The sequence below is a fragment of the Bombus vancouverensis genome, chromosome 14, assembly GCF_051014615.1.
Source record: "Bombus vancouverensis nearcticus chromosome 14, iyBomVanc1_principal, whole genome shotgun sequence".
In the NCBI taxonomy this organism is placed as follows: Eukaryota; Metazoa; Arthropoda; class Insecta; order Hymenoptera; family Apidae; genus Bombus; species Bombus vancouverensis.
In genome coordinates, this window is record NC_134924.1 from 8,516,593 (window position 1) to 8,532,043 (window position 15,451).

At 47.6% G+C, this 15,451-nt stretch overlaps 1 protein-coding gene across 3 annotated transcripts in view; it reads left to right on the forward strand.

The window, feature by feature from the left end:
- The window catches only part of LOC117166243 (kin of IRRE-like protein 1), a 253,136-nt gene that overhangs the window by 35,535 nt on the left and 202,150 nt on the right, over window positions 1–15,451 (forward strand). The window lies entirely within an intron of this gene.

The following is a 15,451-nucleotide window of genomic DNA, read 5'->3' on the forward strand; positions in this document are numbered from 1 at the left end:
TAGCACTGGAAAGCACACACGCTGTGGGTTAGTAGCGACAGCAAACGGGAGAGAAATAGTCACGGCAGAGAAATAGAGCACGTAGGCAGGTAGGTAAGGCTGGTTGTGGAGAAGGCGAGAGTGATGAGCCGTTGGCAAGAAAGGAGAAAGAGAGAGGGAACGAGCGGATTCGGTGCAGCGTTGGTCAGAAATAAAGGGTGGCAGTAGTAGTGATATACTTTGGTCGGACATGCAATTAGTAGTGCTAGCGTGACTGCGGATCGGCAACCACCGACGTACACCGTGGGGAATGGCGCGAGGGAGAAATCGCGTACAGTCCAGCCACGATACTGTATCGACCTCCTTTCGCGCGGCAACGAGCTTCAAAGATAGTTTCTTCTCGTCGGTTTGCCACAGCGACGTTCGATGACCATCGCCAATGTAGACGGTATCATGAAATTTGCAATATTTTTCGACGTCTATTTCGTTCGGTGCATTATTCTGTTAGAAAACGACTTTTTTATGGGACGAGTCGTGAGACGCGTAAGTTTCGCATCGATAATTCACGCCAGGTCCTGATAAAACCGGCAAACGCCAGAGGCGCCTAATAGTATTCTACTATAATTTATAATAGAATAGCCGCGGCCCACCGCCAGACGGCCAAACAAGCCAGGAAATATGGCAGGGCCATTAAAAGCTAACGATTAATTAAACACGAAATAAATATTTGATCAACAAATTACGGCGATATTAATCTCCGTTTTGTGCGTTCCGACCGTTTTGTGCGCATTATGCGCACCCCCTTTTGCATTCGCTCGCTCGCCTCCGTGATTGCGTGTTCGCAAATTCGCGCGATCAATTCCTTCCTTTGGCGGAAATATCCGCCAATAGAGACATGCTATTCGATGTTAGGTTAAAAATACGCGGTAATCGTTCGGGCAGTTGTAAACGATTCCGCTAATTGATTCGTCGGAACGTTATAGTTATCCGTTTCCGCGGAACGATTCCGGCAGTCAGAAGTAGTATATTACGCTCGACCATGATACATCACTCGAGTTTGCCGTTCCGTCTGTTTATCTCTCGATTTCTCATTATTTTTCCTCTTACAGTCGAATCGCGCGTTATTAATCGCGCGTGGATCGCGCCAACACCTGTATTTCTTGCAAAATTTTTGACAAATTGCACGCGGAGTTTGCTTCGATAGATGGCGATTGGTTTCACACGACCAAAGTTTCTTTTGTGTCAAGAGTATCGGAGGACGTTTCGGATAACTCTAACGCGAACACACTTTCAGGCTATAAACGATTTGTCCGAAACTCCGGTGCTTTGGTGGGAACGACGAACAGTATGATATATCGTAGCTAATTTCAAAGTACACGTCCGGTATCGACGAGTTTGGCCGTTATATTTTTGCAAAATATGTGCACCTTTTGTTATCCGTTCGATTTACGCGATGGTGTTAAGTAGGAAAGTTTGCTTAGCGAGAGTTCATACAAAAACGAGCAGGTTAACAGAAGGGGTAATTGGCTGTGCCCTAGTGTTTCCGTGCGTTCACCCTCTCCTTATTTGCGGTTTCGTACACGCGAATAACTTGCAACGGTAGAGCAAGTATCGGGAAAGCAAACACGTGACACGAATCAAGTCGATCAACATGCCACCGTGATACACAGATTACAAAGGTCCAAAGAATTTTCGCGATATCGTTCGCTCGGTTTAGTGTCTTTCTCTTCTTTTTTTTTTTTTTTTTTTTTTTTTAGTAAAATTAGCCACGTGCGTTTACGTATCAATTTTCTTACGCGGCGCCGCACCGTTTGTTTCGATTCGGTCGTTGATACCGACGAAAATCACCGACTACGCGATCCAACTCACCGGTAGATGAACGTTGAGTTTGTACGAGTTGTCGCGAAACGTCATGGTGAAAACCAGCCGTAGAATTTCACGAACGTTAGTCCGTGGAAAATACTAGACGCAGGCACGTCACAGAGAGCTACGAGTCACTCCATCATGATTAGTCTCTCCTTCGTTCCCCCAAAGGGATGCTTCGCATTAGTTTCAATTCAAAGTAAGGCGATAGCTGATTAATATGCCTCGTATAATTAATCCTAGCCTCCATTAGCGAGTACTAGGATTTGCCTGGATCTCTCGGTTCTCTGTTTTGGTATCAGCGGTCTACACTTACGAGATTATGTCGTTATCGCGCACTGAGAGTTTCCCCGCACGATTTCGTGCCCACGTCGCAAGTTCGTTGCTTTCGTTTTAACCCAGCGTTACTTTCTACCGAGTCGTATCGCGATCGCGTTCGAGCGCAAGGAGGATCGATTTCTGTCAGAATTCAGGGCTGCTCCGGAGTCGAATAAAATTTTCACTGGCCGCTCGCTACTCGATTTTCGCAACACGTTCGGTCAAAGACGAATTTTCGTTCTGTGAATTCCGATCGTCCAATTCGCAAGGAGTATTCCAGACGTAGATAGCCGAGGAGAGGCGAGTCGTTCGCGCTATTTTACTTTTCCACGATTTTCTCAGAGAACGGTGTTTGTCGTCGTGAACGATACGACCGGGTTGCATCGAGCCGACTCGAGTTACGAAACCCCCCGTTAAATAAGGATCGAGATGGAGGAAAGAATGGCGGAAGATAGCATGGAATCGTTCAAAGTTAATTAATGACACGGTATCTGAGAGATCGCGTCGAGCAACAATGCGTCTCGAGGAGATGCTCGGAAACGAGCCTCGAGGAAAGCGTACGACGAAGGCTTAATAGAAGTCTACCGATACAGAGCGAGTGCCAGGTCGACGATTGACGCGACTCGCAAATCGCCTTTTCGACCACGTCCTTTCGTGGATGTGCATTTACATTAAAGCTTCTTAGCAAGTACTTACACGAATCCTTTATTTAGCCATCATTCGCATCGGCGTGACGCGTATCATCCGAACGTCGGACCGCGAATATGAGAGGGGGTTCGATTTTGTGCCAGCGAAGAAAAGGGGGAAGATCCGTTTAACGAAGTTAGCGAGCTGCAAAAGCGAAATCAAATTTCATGGAGGCAGGGACGATGCAAGGTGCGAAGCTCGAAAAGTAGCTTCGCAAAGTACTTATACTTGGAAAGCTTCTTTTAACGAGAAATTTACATCAAGTTTTCCTCCTGCTACTTTAGCAGTCGGAAAGTATTGTCGCAACTAATTACTTGTTTCAGGAATCATTAAGTGCGATTAAGCGTATCGTGCTCGTTAAAGATGCGATTCGTATCGGTAACCTTTTGGCAACTATAGAAAATTCGTCTTAGGTACCTTCCTTTGGGAAATGCCTCGCAACGATAAGTCCCGTGCCATTTAAAAGGAACGAGCTCTTGTTTTCAAAGATGGATCTTTGGAAAAGCTTTTCAAAGTGAAACACGCGATCTCGCTTACGGCCAAGCCTTCGTTTCTTTCAGAAGTTGGACCGAAGCGCGACGTTTCTTTCTGTTTTTTTTTTTTTTTTTTTTTTTTTTAGGAAAAAATATTATTCGCGGCAATGTACACGCAGAGGCAACGACATCGAAACGAAGCCAGGAAAGCGGAGAAACCCGGTCACGCGAACGCGTGTCTCGCCTGATTCGGGCGTTTACCTTTGGATCGCGGCAATCGTAGCGATCGCGGCGATAAGATGGTTTAGAAACGATTTAGACGATCTAACGTTCTTTGCTGGTTGCGCGCGGTAACTCGCGCTCTAGTTCGAGTCTGTACACGAAAGACACGCGACTATGATAGATTCGATCGGAGCAACGCGGCATTGCCACGAGCTTTGTTCCAGTGCCAGCAACTCGCTCTCTTTCGAGTTTCGATAATTAACATTTATGATAATCATCGAGGTAAACAAGTCCATTCATCGAGAACAAGGATAGCGGGTGTAAACAATCTGGTATAATTAATCGCGAGGTAAAAGTCGAGTTGTTGAATGGTAAAGTAGAATGAGCGAAGCAAATAGCGCCGCTGCTAGTCGAGACACCGGTGCGCGATTTAAGCGATGAAACGAGGAGCAGACCGAGCTGCTCTCGAACACGTTCCATTGCTCGGCAGCTGGCACGATAAATGAAATGCCAAGAAAATGAACGATACGCGCTTTGGTGCGACGCAGTCTCGCGAATGAGCGCACGTATCGCGACACCGGCTATTCTTTGCTGAGCGGGCGATATTGCATTCTCTTCAGTTAGTCTCTGCCGCGGATTAAAATGGAAGAAGGAAAGAAGCGCAACGCTCGGAGTACGGAAAGAATGGGCGCGAAAGCCACAGTAGAGTAGAACAGAAGAGAGAAAAAGCGATCGCGTACACGTGGGAATTATGCTCATTGCGAATGGGAAATGCTGTTCGATCGATGAACGAGAAATTCTGTTTATCGGTCTTACCTTTACTCTATTTCGTTCCTCTTTAACAAGTCTGTGCGTTTATGGTCCGCTCGTACCGGACACGCGTCCCGTTTTTTTTTTTTTTTAGGAATCTTTTGACCAACAACGTGCTTTAGTTTAGCAAGATATCGCGTCACCCGCGATTTCGATTTTTGCGAAGAACGGAATTCGTGGATGCACGAGCTTTTGCGATGCTTGGCCGGAGGAGGTGCAGAGGGATGACGCGCGAATACAAAAATAAAGCGCACAGAGGTTGCTCTAATTGCGCACATTCTCGACCAGCTATCCAAGCGACGATAAAGCCGATCGACGGCACCTCTTTGACGGATTATCGAAAATCGATTTGCCCAGTAGCCAATTAACCACCAAGTCATTACCGGCCGTAATTATGCCGATACTGATCTCGAAACGCGTTTCAATTGATAATAATAACGATAATGGTTGCATAGGACGGGTTTGCACTCGAAAGCGGATCGTTCGCTCGGTTGTCGCTACTGTCACGAGTTACCGTCCTTTCTACCGCTACTGCCATTGCCACCGTCACGGCTGCCAACGACTATGTTATTCCTCGCTTAAAAATGCATGCAATAACGCGGCTAATTTTCTGCACGCGTTGATTACGCCCAGAAAATACGCCAGTTGATATGTGCCGCGAACCCCCGCTGCATCATCCGCGAAAGAAAGAATCGCTTTTTCCTACCGTCATAAATCAAAAATCGTATATGTAACGCGTCACTGGCCGTCACGAGCTTAACGCGGCGATTCGTCGAACGTCGCGTTATCGCGGTCGTGCCTGTCATATCTCGACCAATCGTTAATGCGTTTTTTTTTTTAACTCGATAATACGATAAGCTCGAACAAAAAAAAAAGAGAGAAGGATAATAAAAAGAAGAATAAAAATCGTGCGGCAGCCGTCGCGATTGTTTATAAAAAGACGTATTGTTAGCCGCATACATAATTCGGTCGGGTCGACGTATAACGGAAGCACCATCATGAGAAGGGAAAGCACAAACGAAGGAAGGAAAAAGAATGAAAAAAAATTGGCACGTTAATGACGAAGAGAATGGCTCGTTTGGGGCAAGAAAAGGGGCGGGAGGGGTTTAGGGGATGGAGGTTACGCCGAGCGGAAGGAAAGTAAAGTTACCGAGGGGCGTACGCCTTTCGTTATATATGGAACGGCGAGAAAAGTGGGTCGTTCGCAGCAGCGCTTATCGTTCGTAGTTAGTGGCTTGGAAATGATGCCGGTTTTTTCACCGATCCCTTCTTTGGCCAGCATCGTCGTCGTTTCGTTGGTCCAATTATGTTCAACAACAGTTTCGTAGGCCGATAGGTCTTGCGACAGAATACGGCGTGTAGTCGTCGAACGCCGTTGAAACGCCGATACCTCGACTGCGCTAGGAAATTGATTAACGCTGGCTAACCCAGCGACTCGTTAGCGGTGATCATCGTTATTACGAAAGTTTGCGCGAAAAATAACTCGCAACCCAATAACAATAGCCAACAAATATTGGAGCTCGTTACATAATTTTAGAGCAGCCGTTTACGTTTGGTAATTAGCGCCTGAGTATGTATTCTAGATCAGTTATCGAACATTCCTCGTGGTGGCCGCAATTTTACGATACTTTGTTGCACGCTTGCGGTATCGTATCAAAATTTTCAGCGTGTCGTTAATAATTTCGAAGTTAACATCGAGGTTGCGGAGTTCGATCCTTAACAGCGTCCTTGGACATCGAGATGGAAATCGAAACGAGTCGCAGGGAGAATGAGTGTCGGTGAAATTGTGGAATCCTCCAATAATCATCGTGATATTCGTGTTTTCATGGCGTGGATTGTTGGTCGCGGAACGCGACTGGTGACACCGATCGCGCAGGACAAATGTACAAATATTGTTGCGCTTCGTAAAACGCAAAAACAACGACGCTCGTCAAGCAGGGAATTTATGTATCGCGCGGTTCCGTTGCGGTGACCAACCGTTGCGCCTGCCATTAGTTTCCCGTTACCATCCTTTTTCGCCTTGTTTCCGTCGTACCCGTTTCCGGTTTCGCGTAGATGCACATGTGCGTCATCTTCCTTTTCTCTATTCTCCCTTCTGTCATCCTCTATCGCTCCTGGAACCTTTACATTCTCCCTCTTCGATCTCTCTCTCTCTCTCTCTCTCTCTCCAGCGCTGTTCGCTTTTTGGTCGATCTATGGACAATATGGACATACCCGAGGGGACAAGAAGTTCCCAATTCGCGTGTTCGTACCTGCGCGTCACAGATTGCAATTGCATTAAGCTGCAATTTTGTTCTGCAAAAAATGCGCTGTTCAGCTTGAGCAAATACGTGACACACGGCGCCGGCCTGTGTCTATTAATTTCGCATTGAAACTGTGTCGCGGTACGGTCGAAATCATTCTCTTCGACGTGCCGCTTATTTTTCTGCCTCTCGATTTTCCTTTCGTTCTCTTTTTCATTTTCCTTTTCGCCTTTTTTTCCCCTCCCTCCGTTAGGACACGGCGATGGTGAAAAATATAGCAAAAATAGGGGTGAGCGGTCAAAAGATATTCGTGATTCTCGTTGATCGTTCTCGTATGGAAAAAAAGTCGATCGACCCGTTTTCAGCATTCAATTCTTTTGTAGTCGACTCTTTTTGCGGGACAGCGTTTCCGTCCTGAAAAAAAATTCATCCACGAGTCAGGAGATCCTAGCGAGGAAGCATAAATAAATGAATAGTCTAGCGGGTCTTTGGCGAACCTTCGGTGAATGGTACACCAAGGAGTATTTTAACAAAGAAGGTTTTTCAAAAACACGAGAGGCCTTTGAGGTTCGCCTTGCGTAAAGAGCTTTTCACCAATTTCCTCTGTCACGTTGCTCCGCGACAACTCTTTGATAAGCCGATTTCAATGCAGTTAATAACCGAACGCGTTAGCTAATTTGCTCGGAATTTTTCGCCTCTCTGCCACATAAAATCTCGTGAATAGGAGACGTCGTCTCTGGTATCTGTGCGATTTTATATTTGAACGGTGCTCCAACGATACGGGATCAGTTTCGGTATTGCGTGTAAGTTATCGTAACGAGGATATTCGGGGATTTCGAAACGGTTCGAGCCGAGTCTTTCGAAAAGAAAGAAATTTTACCGATTTCATGCCTGTGGACCCTTTGCCACTCGTCGGTCAAGGACTCTGAGACAAGGATAGAGTGACAGGACGCTTTATTTATTTTACCAACCTTCGAACCCCTCGTAATACGGAAACTATAAAGGGCTCTACCGAATCCCGATCGCAAATTGGGGCAAACGGTCCTCGTCGTTGAACAAATCGGTGCCATTAAGGTGTCGCGTTCTATGCCTCTATTTCTCCTTTCGCCGCTCGAACATTACCCCAGATTGCCCTAGATAATATTTTTCGTTGCTCTCGTAGTTTGAGCCAAAATGTCAAACGCGTCGGTGCGTCGCTTTATTTCGGACGTCGTTTGTATCTCGCAAGAAGCAGGGGAAATGTGTTGGCATTGTGAGCGATCTATCTTCAATGATTGCGCTGGAATAAAGGATGCGATGTTTCTCTTCTTAAGTGGCCATTCGTGGCGAATACTCTGCACAAACGATAGGTACCTTTAAGCGGACCATCATTCTGGATGTATTTCGCAAACAATAAGGACAATCGTTTCTTGTTAAGAGGACTGTAACCGAGTGAATTAAACGCAAGCTCAGCCGCTTGTGTTTCGTGTTTTCTAATTCGAAGATGAGGAGGATTATTGGTGCATGAATTCGTATGCGTCGTTTTTACGCGCTTTTTTATTATCCACCTAGAGCTGACTTTGTACCATTAACCGGTTTTACGTTACTCTTATGCACTTTATGCCGTGAGTAGCGCGGCTAAACCTCGCGAATAACCATAAATTCACATCGATTTTTCGAAATACGAGTATTATCCACGACAAGTATTCGCGCGAAAGAAAATTGCGATTCTTTGGACGAACGCGCTGGCAAAAGCTCGGTAGTGGCAAGCACGCGATTAATCATCGTCGAACGTTAGCAATCGAATGTCGAATCGTAACGCGAGAAGTAAGTGGGTCTTTGAGAACGACAGCGTCCGACACTCGGCGTCCACTCGAACGTGGTCGAGATAGACCGTCATCGATAGCTTTTGTTCTAATGAAAAAAGTGAATCAATATTGACGTCCAGACGCGACAGTTAACCGCGTTACGCGTAACAGCTGACTCGATTGCCGAGCCTTTTCCCTGTACCTGGAACTGACAACGATCGATACTCTCGTTTCGAAACTGGCTGACTGGCTGCGACGCGACGCTTCGTTTTGGCATTGATGGTTTCCCTCGTGACGAAAAGAACGGAATCACTGTGCAGATTAAAATACGAGGGATAACCGTTTTCTCCGCTGGAATCTCGTCGGACAGCCGAGCATTCCGTCAATGTTTCAAATTAATGACGGTCGACGTAGGACACGTGTCTGCGTATCGACAGCGGCAACGTTATCGAATCCTTTTTGTAACGAAAAACAAATTTTCGTCGTTTTGATCATCTCGATGCTATGGTGGATGCGCTAATCTGTAGAATCGCGACGTTCTCAATCTCCGCGTTCTCCGAAATTCATCGAAGGGCGAGCGAAGCAAAAGAGATACGGTCGGTCGGTCGCTCGACGAACGAGCTTCGATCCGACTGTACTGGGAGAACAATACGACGAATGTTCGTGTTCGGTGACAGATGGTTCGATCGGTGAAATCGGTAATAGCAGTTGCTTAGTGGCGGTGGTCGTACGGATGACGCGCTATTGTCGCAGAAGCAACTGTAGACAATCGAGGGTAAAAGGGGCGGATGAGCTAGTGACTGAACTTGCTATCTCGCGTCAGTAGGATGTTGGTAGCAGCGACGGGCACCAGGTAAGCGTGCTGACTACACCGGTGGCAAGGGTGGATTTAACAAGCGATGTTATCTACTCGGATGAATGCCGACCGCCCCTTGCCCTCTTCGACCGGTCCTCGACTCTGCTCGATAGTATCTTCTTGGGCTACTTGCATCATCCTCGTCGTCGAGAACCTCGGCAACGAATGCGAAAACTCGCCTTTCTCCAGCTTCTCCCTTTAAAGAGTCTTTTTTCACGCGCGTCGTTGCTTCGCCAGCTGCGAGAGAAAACCGTCTCGAGACTCCGCCAAGACAGTCAAAACTCCTCGCTCTCGAGAGTATCCGGTTGAGAATGCCATGGAAACGTTCGAATGCTGTATTCCTTGGCGAAAACGAGCCGATCACCGCTTCGTAGACCAAAATCGAGAAGAAGGTAGAGAAGCGGACGACTGACGGAATATCGACCGCGAACAAAATCATAGCAAAAGAGCGGGAACGAAGGTGGTGCCGGGGCAGCAATTTCGTCATACGATAAAATTTTGGAAGGAATTTCTCAAACCGACTTACACGAAGGTTGAAATCGAGGTCGTAAAGAGGGATGAAATGGAGTCAAGTATTTCACGGGTCGACCGTTTGTTTCTAGAACAAAGAGAGCCCTGAAAAGCCCTGGCCAGCGTCATTCCGAGACAACGTAGGAAACACCGGGCTCCCGATGAATAACGACATTACTCGTCCCTGTTACTTTTATCATTTTTCTCTTCTACGCCGCCGCGATACCCTTCCATTTCTTTTTTCCTTCCTAAATATGTGTATACGCGTGTATACTACGCAAATTTCTCACGCGTCTCTCGCGTGGGGGTGAAGAACGCTAACCAAGCCCATTAATCTCGCTGCCACCCTGAAGTTTCTCGTTTCGGGGTGCATCCACGTGCCCGGACACTCGGCTACGGGAGACTCGGGACGGTAATTAAAGCGTGAATAAATAAAGCTGCAGGCGTAAATCCAGCGGCGTAAAAAACTCCAGACCGCTGAATGAAGACGAAGAAAAAGAGGAACCTCCTCTCGACTATGAAGGAGAATCGAAATGTCTGGAAAGAAAGCTACGAAGATACGCGTCACAGGGGTTTGCTTCGCGGCATCTTGATCGTCGATCTCGTCTAGCAGTTCGTTCTCTTCCACTTTCTGTCGGATTCATTTAATCGCGATTCACCTTTACCTTTTGAAACGACGTGACGCAATGCCTAGCGGATTATCGAATGGTCCCGTTCTATTAGACGGAAACGTAAAAGGTCACGGACCGCGGCGTGCCACCGAGAACGAATAAAAGGCAAAAGGCGAAAGACTGTGAGTTTATACGATACGGACACGACGGCGTCAAAAGAGAATCGGAACGGCGGAAAAGTTTCGCTTCCGCGCGACCCACAGAGCCGCGATTTGTTTCGCTTTTATCACGAGAAAGCTGAAAACGATCCGACGCGGTGTATAAACGGCGTCGACAGCGTCGCTCGCTTATAAAACGGCCGTCTATGTGTACGTTTTAAAAAGAAGAGAGAAAGGAACAGTGGACGGTAAGATATTGGCCGATTCACTTACTCTCATGAATATGTATTCGCGTAGCAGTCTGTAGACTTCCGCCCAGCAATCATTATTCTTAATAACCGCCATTACGGGCGGCGTGCCGCGAGGATTTTTCAACGCTTGGATGCGGCGTGACAGCGTAAAACGACGATAATAAAATTATGCGCCGGATAGGATCACGCCGGACGCGTTGAAACTCGATCCTCGCGGGAAGGATACCACGGGGGAAGCAACGAAATCGGGAAAAAACCGAGATCCCTTTATCCTATTTCTTCGTCGCAACGACGATCTTCGTGGATACCTTTGGACGCGTATCGATTTCTGCGGCTGGCATAAACACGCCGTAAGGACTCACACCGCGAAAACGATCGAGATCGGTAAATGACGCGCGTTTGACCAGATTCGTCCTCTCAGCCCTGTAGTTTCTTCAGGCTACTCACGTACATTTTGCTCGCGTTGTTTCCCCGACCATCAGCGTCGTGGCGCAATATTTACGGGCTTGCTTATATCCCACGGCTTACACGCGTTTGCATTATTGACGCGGTTGGTAAGAACCTGTTCCCTCGAGGCCAGCTATCGTCGGTAATGGTTGCTCTCTGCAGTTGGCTGGCCCAAACAATTTCAAGATAGTAACGTTGTATTTGTACGCATTTACTCGCGAACGGCAGTGTAAGAAAATCAAGAAGAACCTTCGCACGTCCCGGCTACCGGCAACGAGGTTAATTACCTATCGCGTTTCCACCGCTTCGCCTGGGAATACTAAAACGAGCCAGCTGCATTCAACCCTATTTTTTCAGAGGCTTTTGTGCTCTTCCTATCGCGGTTTTTAATAATCCGCTCGTATTACTTTCCGCCCTTAATTCCGCTCCCCAGTGTACTTTCAGTTCTTGATTCTTTACTGTGCCACGTTTTTTTCACGAGAAATGAAATTGAGTTTCGTTCCGTCCAAGTTATTACCCGAATCGTGTCACGAATGGGAAACGGCGTGTGCGTGAAACGATCGCGCCAACCTTCTCTCTACCTCTAGACGAGGTTTAAACGCTTTAAGACAGCATCCGACGCGATGCGACGCGAATCAGTCATCCGAAACACCGATACCTTCGTATAATTACGTTACACACGAAACAAATCTTTCTCGTGGATAACCGACGAATGCCTTGGGAGCTCTCTCGCAGTAAGACGAGACGGGACGAGGCGAGACGACAAACGGTGTTTAAGTCTCACAGCCGAAACTCTTGTTCGAATTGCAAAGCGCATTTGCGCGTTACGCTGCTATTCTATGCAACCGCAATTACTCGAGATGACGTCGCGAATGGAGACAACTGCCGACGAGGTCTGGATCCGTCTGAGGAAACAAGAGTCGACCGCGGCGTGGAAGGGGCAAGGAGGAAGAAAGGAAAGGAACGGGCGCGTCCGTGTTGAACGCTGCTGCTGCTGCTGCTGCTGCTGCTATGCTTTTCTTTAACCGGGTTTCCACGATCCGTCCTCGTCCCGCGATTCTTCTTTTCCTTTCCCTTTTGTAACAGCGGTTGCTGTTCGTGAGGGAGTAACGAACCTCGGTCTTTAGACGGAGGCTTCGTCGTGCGCCATTGCGAAGCGGTGTTGCGATCGCGCGTTCACGGCGCGCCGCGTGTGCACCCTCGATCCACCAAAAAGCCCCGGTAAACAAACTTGGTGCACGCGTCGCAGCACGGCTACGCGACAAAGCGCATTATGCGGCTCGTTCGTCGCGCTCCCAGCGCTGCATCGACCAACCTTCGGGATTCGACAGATTACTAGCGCGCGTGATGTCACGCGGCTGGTCCGGCTTCGCCGTTCCATCTTGTTCAAACATCCAGCGATATTTTCTACCCTCTAAGCTCCTCCTTGGATTCCCTAGGAAACTCATGGACAGTTTCTGCTGGTTTCGTTTCATCGATCGACGATCTTACCGGATAATACACATAGTTATTATTTTCTCAATTACGCTTGGATTCCTGTAGATTTTCCAACCGACGAGACCGAGGGAAGAACGAGGGCGTTCGAAGTCGTCGAGTCTCCGGGGGCAAACCCACGCGCGCCATTCCACCATGAATTCATTCGCACCCTCATGAAATTCAAAGCAGTCGTTACACCGCTGCAACGCTGGCACAACGACAACGAACAAGACGACGACCATGAGAACGATGGGAACGATGGTAGGCGACGAGGCGCGACATCGCAGATCGTGTACGACACATTCGGCCACCCACACGCGTCTTTCAGATGTCCGATGTTTTATTTATAATTTGTTTATATCATCATCTGTTCAACTTTTCGCCGTTCGTGCCGGTCCTTTAATTTCTTGGAAAATAGATACAAGTTCTCTCTCTCTCTTTCTCGTTCAACTATTCGTAGTTTTCGCTGTGTCGATGAACGTCGAAAAGCAACTGCCCTTTTACGAATTACGTAGTCGCGTTACTCTCTTGACGATTACAAAGAACGTGTCTGGCTGGAATTTCGACTATAGCGACGGTACTTCGGAAGGGAAAGTGTTATCGTAAGTTTCAGCAGGGATGGCGTATCGCTAGGTGATTCGCTTTAATAATTCCATAGTTTACAGTTAATGGATCGCTCGGGGATTAAGTGGCGCTCGCTGTAACGCGCGTGTAGATAATTGAATGCACGCATCTAAATCCATAGCAAATTGGACGAAATCTCCATCAAACAGTTAACACTTAAGCCACCCTCGATTCTCGCGTTACGATTCGATTAAACCCCCTGTTAAATCGCGTGTATTCCTAAAACAGGACCGGCCGCATCGGTACATCGCTCGGTGAAATAATTTTGCGACGCGACCGGCAACGCATCGATAAAGGCGCTACACGTTGAAACGGATGCTACACACTTCGATAGATACAAGTTGATTCGCGTGAATGAAAACGATCGCGTGTAACGATCTAAACGTTTATTTTCATTTGTAAAGAGAAAGGATGAAATATAGTTTACGCACGATGCGACTTTTTCTATCGCTGCCACTCCGACACATTTGCAACGGCGTGATTATTTCGCGATTTGCCGTATGGGAAGCTTGAAAATCGCAGTAACGAACGTCTCGACACGTTTCTCGAACAAATTCGATGAACGATGAAATGCCGCGACTGATTTCATTTACTCGTACTAGGCTATGCACTGTACGCGTAATGGATAGACGGTACAATGAGTAGTATTTTCAGCGAACGCATGCAACGATTCCGATCTTGGGGAATCGTTTCGCAATAAATAGCGATACAGCGATACCGCGTGGAACAGCCGTGGTGACATTGGAATTACCTTGGCAAATGCGACGCATAGGTTACGCGGTATTACGGCAGCGTTAAATCGAACCCAACTGCCATTTTCAGAGTGAATGTAAAGGTATGTCGCTGGCTGTAAGGCCGCTACGATCCAAGGACTGCTTTGCCGGTTGCCCTGAATGCATACTTTAAACAAATTAACCTATTCGCGATCGGACTTTTCGTATTTTCGCCAAGGCTGTTTCAATCGTGGCGAACCCATCTCGGCGCAAAGCTTTGAGGCCGTTGTTATTCGTCCGTGTTCTCTAGTCTTTTCCAACAGAAGCAAAAGATTGTTGGACCGGTGTTTCTTCTTTTTTCTCGAATAACGTTAATTAGTTTCCATGAGCGCGACGAGTTCGGATTACGTGGAAGCTCGGAAGCATCGGTTTAACGACCGTCGACGGTCGGCCAACGTTTTTATCGTGCAAACGAGCCGGACGCTATAATCCACAAAGCCCGATTCCTCTGGTTCGCTCGAGGTAACGCGAATTTTTATCCAAACAATAAGAATTTCTTCGACGTTGCGCGGGGCAGGTACGTCGTCGAGCATTCGAAGCGATCGTTAACGCTTTGAAGCGGCCACACAAACGGTCGTTGACCAATCGACAGTACAGCAAAAAAATCTTTATTGTTTACCATTGTTGTGCAGGGAATGTTCGGATCTAACGTACACTCGAAGAAGACGTATCTGATCGCGGGAGGATTTGGACGCGGGTGAACGGCCACCGAGGTCGGATAAGGGTTAGCGAATACGTTCTTGCCAGCAAGGAACGTACAGGCGTATGCGGCCGCGACTCTAAGGAGGTCAAGTGCACTTCTCCATGCTTCTAGCTTCCATCGTTTTCTCGACTTGGGAGGCTACTTCGTTCCACCGATGTGACCTCCTCCGCCGTTCGTTTCTCCTTTCTCTTCTTCGTTTTTACTTTAATAATCCTGCCAGACAATATCGCGGCCCGACCTTTTCCACCGGCCATTCTTCAATCTCGAATGCATCCAACGGTATCGTTATTAATTTTAATTAAACTGCGTTATTGCCCTTTATTGTACTTCGGGAACAGTCAACGAAATTAGTTTCTCAGCTAGCGGATCGCGACCCTTTCTCGCGACGCCGCCAGACTCACCGTCATCTGCAGCGTTCCAAGTGCAGATGCGCGCGCGCGCGCACACGCCACTCCGGCGAAGGTAAATATTCGTTTTCGAACGAGGTGGATAGAAGTTTGAGATCCTCGCGAAATCACGAGGAGTTTAAAGTCTTGGAGTGTAGAGTGTTTGATGAGGAGTGTCGCGTCGTCTTCGTGCCCGTCCAATCTCCAACGGTTTTCCTTTATATCGACTGCACCGAATTAGTCAGCAGCACCGTTTACCGAATAACTTAAGTCA